This window comes from Gopherus flavomarginatus, chromosome 1, assembly GCF_025201925.1.
Source record: "Gopherus flavomarginatus isolate rGopFla2 chromosome 1, rGopFla2.mat.asm, whole genome shotgun sequence".
Classification (NCBI taxonomy): domain Eukaryota; kingdom Metazoa; phylum Chordata; order Testudines; family Testudinidae; genus Gopherus; species Gopherus flavomarginatus.
Window position 1 is genome coordinate 39,963,673 of NC_066617.1, and position 7,478 is coordinate 39,971,150.

The 7,478-nt window shown below is 41.0% G+C and overlaps 1 pseudogene; it reads left to right on the forward strand.

Annotated features, from left to right (window-relative positions):
* The first annotated feature begins 2,001 nt into the window (after positions 1 to 2,001).
* Positions 2,002 to 3,347, forward strand: LOC127042928 (zinc finger protein 410-like; annotated as a pseudogene).
* The last annotated feature ends 4,131 nt before the right edge of the window (positions 3,348 to 7,478 follow it).

Below are 7,478 nucleotides of genomic sequence, written 5' to 3' on the forward strand. Positions count from 1 at the left end.
AATCTACAGAGTCACCTTGCAGGACTCTGGTTACAAGTAAATAACCTTCTGATCCCTAACTAAGATGTAGTGAGGAATAGTACTTTGTCTTGATATTAGGCAAACTAGTACACGTCATGTAAAAGCCTCTTTAACCCTTAATTAGTGATTAATAGCAGCCTACATAATGGTTGGTGTGGTTTCCATTCCTGTCTCATTTTTGTTAAGTATAGGCATGCTGTTCCTTCCGTACATAAATGACTCATTTAACATGCTCACTCTTGTTTATTGGAACGTTTCTCTGAAAGCATGTAGCTTCTCTTCCATTAACGACTTGAGTTAGCTTTACACAAGCATCTTAGAATTATACCTTGATAACACAGTGACTTTTGACTACAGTTTTTACTGCATTCATTTAATCAATCTGCTGTTTAATAACATTAAGTACTTGCTTAAGATTACATATGAAGGACCCAATCCTGATATAAGTTCCATGTGTGTAACTCTTGGCCCTGTGTAGTTAGTGTATTGACTCCATTTTATTAGAATATTTTATTTATAGGAAAACCTTCCAGTTCCTAAATAGGATCAGCTGGTATGGTATCACCATGTAACATCCTTTGAGGTTACAAAAATCTGTGCATATTTTGTAGCAAGCAAGAATGTTTGAATATTAAACTGTGCACAGGGCAGATGCGTCAGCTATTGGGTAATACGCTGTAAGTTCTTCACAGACAATGGAATCCTGCAGTTGAAATTTCTGGTGAAGACAATGGGAGTTTTGCCTCTGCAAGGACTAGGCAAGAACTAGAGGATTAAGCCCCAAATCAGCAATTCAGTGCTGCTAACCAGCCTATAAAACCTACTATTTTTGCTTTATGAGAGCTTTTTACAGAAGGGTGTTAAAGCCTGGTTATTTTATAACAATGATAAATTATTAATAGAGTACAGTATTTTGTCAATACATAATTAACATAATGTTTCAATTAATTTTATGCATCCAGGTTGTTTAATCTTGCTTTAAAGCATTACAAAATCGATCATGCATTGGCAGTCACCACACATTAATATTTCTGTGTAAAATACAGAAAACAAATGTGCTTCCAAGCAGTAGGGGGAAGACTTAAGGTGTGTTCAAAGGTGTGGGTATGGAATTACAGTGTGTCTCACTCCACACTGATTCTCTGGGAAATATGCTGCATACCACAGTACAGTTCAAGCACAAAGATGCCACAACTGGTTTGTCGTGTTTAACATGGCTGGGGCAACAGCTTAAGCAACTTTGCAATTTTTGTTTTCTTAGTCACAGGTATTCACGTAACAGTTTGGAATGTTCTGTATTTATTACCATCCTGGGGTTTACAGTTACAATCCAGGAATGAGATTTTTCACCCCTGGGCCAGTCCCTGTAGGCTGGGTAAAAGGTTCAAAGTGAGATAAAGGGCTCTAAAAGCCCCAGATGCAGCCAGTGCAGGAACTGAGGAGGACAGTCTTTGCAAATCCCAGTGCAGAGGGAATGCCAGGGTTGTGGGGCTGGGAGGGCTGTAAGGGGGTAGTGAAGAGAAGGTCTAAATTATGAAAAAGACTGTTCTGGCCTCCTGAGTAGCCCAGAATTGGGAGTGAACACAGGGGACTTAAAGCCACCTTAGCCTCCCCTCTCTATGTTGCACATTCTGTGCTGTGCCAGAATCTCACATAAGGTTCCTTTCTTTGGTCTTATGCAATCAGCCCTCAGTGTGGACCTCATATCACTTGAGGATAACAACTACACTAAACTCTGGGCCTATGTTATCAATACCCACTGAACAAATACACACATCTGTTGTAAAAGTAGCACTAATGGGTACATATAGGCACTATTTAAATCAAAGGGGCTCGTGTCACATCCATGCGGTTCTGAGATGCCTGTTAAATTGAATATCTGCTAACACAGCGTCTTTCAGGAAGACTGCACTGCTTTAAGGCTAGGAGACTATGATAATAATCAGAGGGGACTGTTCACTCTGAATTCTAAACTTGTGCTTTGGTCTGGTGGAATCAGAACCTAAAGACATCACCTGTCTCTCCTCCTTCCTGTTACTGAGACCTCACAGTGCAACAGACTGATGTTGCCAGATGATTCTCCAAATCACACTAACTCCTCCAAAGATGTTCCTTTTTCTGCCGTCTTGAGGAGCCTTCAGGTAAATTTAGGCTCTGATGGCAAGGAGACAAGAGCACAAACCGTACAGAAACCATCTGAGCTCCTGTCAAGTCCAGAGTCTTCCAGTTTATTGCAAGACCTCTAACCCAGTGACAGCACTTCCTTTATTCTCCTCAACCTAACAAGAGGAGGCCCGGGCTGTCCAGCAGAGTACCTGGTGTTTGTTCAGGATGAAGCAGAGGATTCTGGGAATGACTTTATCTTCCATGACAGCACAGACAGCAGTACCTCATGGTTTCTATGAGTGCAGGAATTGGCCCATGATAATTTGATTGCTGCCACTTGAGCACAGCTCACCAAAAATGCCAACACAAGCAATAATGGTGAAAATGTTCATCTTTGCTCGGGAGATGGGCAGCCAAAAGATTCCAGCCCCATCCTTCACCTGTCCCAAGTAGAGAAGAATTTGAAGTGAACAGCTGAGGGCTATGATCGGACATTTGTGTGGCCAGCTCACTTCAAATATCATTTAAAAACTCACAGGAATGATTGTTCCTTCACCTACCCAGCAGAAGGCTGTGAGAAAAGCTTCTTTGTCCTGCAAAGGCTGAAGGTGCACATGTGAACTCACCATGGTGAGAAACCATTTATTTGCACTGAGGTGGGCTGTGGGAAGCAGTTCAAAATGGCTGAGAATCTAAAGTAGCACCTATGGATTCACACTGGGGAAAAGCCCTTCCTGTGTGAGGCACAAGAATGTGATCGTTCCTTTGCTGAATACTTCAGCCTTCGGAAACACCTGGTTGTCCACTCAGGAGTGAAGCCTCATCAGTACCATATCTGTGGGAAGACGTTTTCCCAGAGTAGTAGCCCGAATGTGCATATGAGAAAGCACCACTCCAGAATTGGAGCGACTGGAAGCAGAGAGCGAGATCAACTGGAGTCGCTGCTGGGCAGCAGCTTGCTGGAGGAAGCAGCTGTGCATATTAAGAATCTGATCTCCATGAACTCTCAGCCTCGTCTTGGTGTGAAGTCTCTGCACCTGCCAGATACTGAGTCTATTATTAGAGTAGAGGAGAAGGTTCTTGCTAAAACAAGACCAGGCACCCTCCAATCAGCACCTGATGTGGTTTTGTTACAGTCTCATCACCTGGTCGCCATGTCAACAGGGAGACACTCCTATGAGGTGTCTGCTTTACAACAGTAAATCTACAGTTACAAAAGGAAGAAGAAACCAATGATATAGTAAGAGAAGACACAAGATATAAAGACAGAGAACATATTTCTGCATGCAGATCTCTTAAAGGAGAGATGCAGATCCTGAATACTATGTACATGCTGTGCAGGCAGCTTACTTTTCATGTCTTGCTGCAATAAAAACTAAACTGTAGTCCAGAATGAGATATGAGATGTAGAACATGAGAGTTCCTGGTTACTGAAGCAGATTCCTGAAGCTAAATTCAGGAGGCAGTAATCATGTTGGACTGACAAATGGGACTTTCTAAACCTGCCATTGGGAGGGATGCAGCACCTCCACCACTGCAATATCAAGCCACTTTCACCTGAAGCTGAAGTTTGTTCACAAGCTCCAGCACTTACAAGGCATTAGTATTGCTTAAGCAACTAATAGGGGCTTTTCTTAGAGGAGAATATTTAGGGTGTTTGTGCAGTCCCAGAGCATTGCAGTCCCATTTTTCCTTCTAAGTTCTGAAGGTTTATTTCCAGGGTGACCCTAACTAGAATCTGAGGCTCTTCCTTGAGGAGCAGGAACTTCTCCACCACTCTTCCTTGCTTTATGAAAATATGTTCCCTAGAGTTCTACCTTGCCCCAGAGTCTGAGGCCAGACACAAGTTAGAGGATTACCTCAGAGCTAGCTCTGCTGCTTACTTTGCCCCATATTTCTTCATTTCTAAAATGCATATTAGATATTCAGTAAGATTGCCATTCAGCAAGAGCAGAATTACACCAATATTCTGGTCAGGAACTATCCCATGCACATGTCACCCAAACAGATTATTCCTGGTAGGAATAAGAATAATTGGAAAAAGGTTGTGCTTCAGGGCAAATGCCAGTTCAAAGGAGTACATGAGAAAATATGTGCAATGACCTACCAGAATTTGGCCCAGATGTACCCATCAATACTTTGTACACTTTCCACTGTATACTTCATTTATTGTCTGTGTGTTTCACATAAGGTTTGCCTTTCACTGAGTTTTGGGTAAAATATTAAAATGTCAAAAAAGAGACATACATATCATAGAATATTAGGGTCGTAAGGGACCTTAGGAGATCATCTTGTCCATCCCCCTGCTCAAAGCAGGACCAATCCCCAAATGGCCCCCTCAAGGAGTGAACTGTCAACCCTGGGATTGAACTCTCAACCCATATAATTCTTTCTAAATCTGCCACTTCTTAGATTTGAGGTTAGGGGTTCTACAAAGCCACACCTCACTGAACGAATGGCAGGAAAGTAATTTAGTTTCATTCTAGAAAACAAAAGAATCATTGTGATAGTTAAATGCTGAAACCCTTTATTTGGGCCACATAAAATATACTATATCAAGTTTGAAACATCAAGGAAAATAAAGCAGAATTACTGTATGCTGGCTGGTAATACAGATGTCTGTATTGTTTAACATGTTTCATTTTCTTGATTTTTAACATATTTTTTAAGTTTTGTTTCTAATAGCTCTTTCCCTGAAACTCTTGTATTTGTTAATTTATTCTATGGAGTATAATTCTGGTTAACAATAACTGGTGCCATTGGTTTTAGTTTAAACCAACGTTTGGCAATTCAAGACTGGCTAAAAGCAGATTTAAGTTACTGGTAAGTATTAGTTTTGCTAATAAAACAAAACCCTCAAACAATTTGAAATGATGGTTTGTTTTGCTCCATCAGCACTCTTTCACATGACCATCATTCAGCTACACTGGAAAATGGCTGAGGATGGATTGCCTGGATCAAGTTAATCAGCTGTGAGTTGTAAATGGCAAACTGTAGTACAGAAGTATAGCCTTCTTAAAGGTTAATGAAAGTAATGGAGGCAATGTGATCTAAGCAGTGTAGGAGCCTGGAACTCCTCAGTTCTAATCCCGATCCTGATTCTCACTGTGTAGCTATGAGTATGCCAATTTTGGTCAAAAATTTCAAACTGGTGTGCCTAGCATTAGTCACTTAAATAAATGTTTTGGTGAATATTTGACAGTGATCTGGTATTCAGTGGTACTAAGCATTTGCAGCTCCAATTGACATCAATGCTAAATGTGGTTGCTGAGCACCTGAAAAGAGGCCACTTCTATTTAGGTGCCTAAATATTGATTGAACAACTGGCCCTCAGTTGGACTGAGACATTGACTATATAGGCACTGGATCGCACCCCCCCCCCAATATCTTTGAAGTGGGAGTCAAAATGATGACAAAGAAGCAGTGGATCTGTCACTGCCCAGTGATGGAATTTCATTAATTTGTGATAAAATTGCTCAAACAACTTGTTTAAAATGTAAATAAAGTGCTTTCCAGCAGCTCACCTGCCTCAGACTTCAGTTATATGGCTGACTCTGCAATCCTATATGTTCCAACTCCTTTAAGCCTTGCCTTGAAGTTCCTTTGAGGCCTATTAGACCCACATCTAGAAAGAACCATTTTTATGTAGCCTGAGCTATAAATTATGTATTAATTATAACGATTACTTAAGAATTCCCAGTAATCACTCTGAGGTTTAACAGGTTCTTGTCCCAAGATCAGGCCCAGTAAATTACTGCATAGTTTAGAACCCTGATGTGCACAGGTGCAACACTCACACTTTAGAAACCCTTTTGTATTTGCAGTAGTTTATTCATGCATTTAGCAAAGTCACAAATATTCTAACCCAGTAAGGTAGATAGAGATACTACAGAATGTGCATCTGAAATCCACATACTCACACCACCCTTGCAGAACAACCTGAAATGTCAACCGTCATCTTCCTCATCACCATCATCTTGCTCGTCATCACCAGTGGCCGTATCCTGGCACATCCCAAGGGCTACTTCCATCTCTGTCTCTCTCTCTCTCCTCCCTCCTGCCCACAGGCTGGGATACAACTTTTACAATATGTTACACTGATGCCACTATGTCTAATGCATATTTAGTAGGGGTTTCTCCCCTCTTCCTTATTTGTATTTCCTCGCCCTACTAATGTTAATGTGCCCTTCTTCTATAGGTTAATATAAATATTAATGATCTCAACCTATAATAATATACTTCAATTTGTTGTCATGGTACTCTTGTGGTCAGATATCTGAGGATGTTCTGTCGAAAAGCCAGTGTTAGCTCATGTTCCTGTAGTTGGTTGGTGTCTTTAGGGACAAAAATCCCCCTTATTCATTCTATTTCCAATTACCCAAAGCTTAGGGACAACAGTTAGTCCATTCATCTGTGCCAAAGTTCATAGGCTTCAAGCCTTATTCTAACTGCTCGAGCTAATGTCTTTCAGAATACAGGCCTGTAAATTACTTACACTACTGCTGAATAAAATAAATGCTAAAGCTAGCTTTATGGGCTACAATTAGTTTCCTGTTAACATATGCCTGTATTCCTATTGTTTTGTGTGCAGTCCTGTGCTGTCTGTCTAATGAGCCTGACTCCTCTCAAGTTTGAATGACCTATCATTCTAAGGGAGACATCAGGGCAAGTTCCAGCGTCTATCAGCTGAGAATTGTCAGTCTGCTCTCTGGCTGCCACTGGCCAGTTGGAATACCATAGAATTGGAAGCAGTGAGGTAGTATCTCAAACCAGATGTGGCATAAAATCTTCCACATCAGGGTTTGTTGCTTTTCAATACCTTATCAAAGTCATCTAGGAGTTGAAGTAGAGACATATGCATTGAGCTATTACATCCTGAGTAACAGAGGTTCAGCTTTACTTATGTGAATCTGATTTTACCCAGGGTATAAGACTGTTGCTATTTGACATACCTCTTCTGTGACAATATATGTTCATCAGAAGAAACATAACAAGAACACTGCTTTAAATTTCAGCTAAAATCCTAAAACTAGTGCCATACATCTTCCTCCCTCCCCCTCTTCCTCTTATTGTTTGTTTGTTTCAAAGATAAAAAATAGTTTTTAAATTAATAAATATTGTTCAAGTGTTTAGTTTCTTAGGGTATGTCCAGACTACCTGCCGGATCAGTGGGTAGCGATCGATCTATCGGGGACTGATATATCACGTCTTGTCTAGATGCGATATATTGATCCCCGAACATGCTCCCATCAACTCCGGAACTCCATCAGGGTGAGTGGTGGAAGCAGAGTCGATGGGGGAGCTGTGGCCATTGATCCTGCTCTGTGAGGACGGGAGGTAAGTCGAAATAA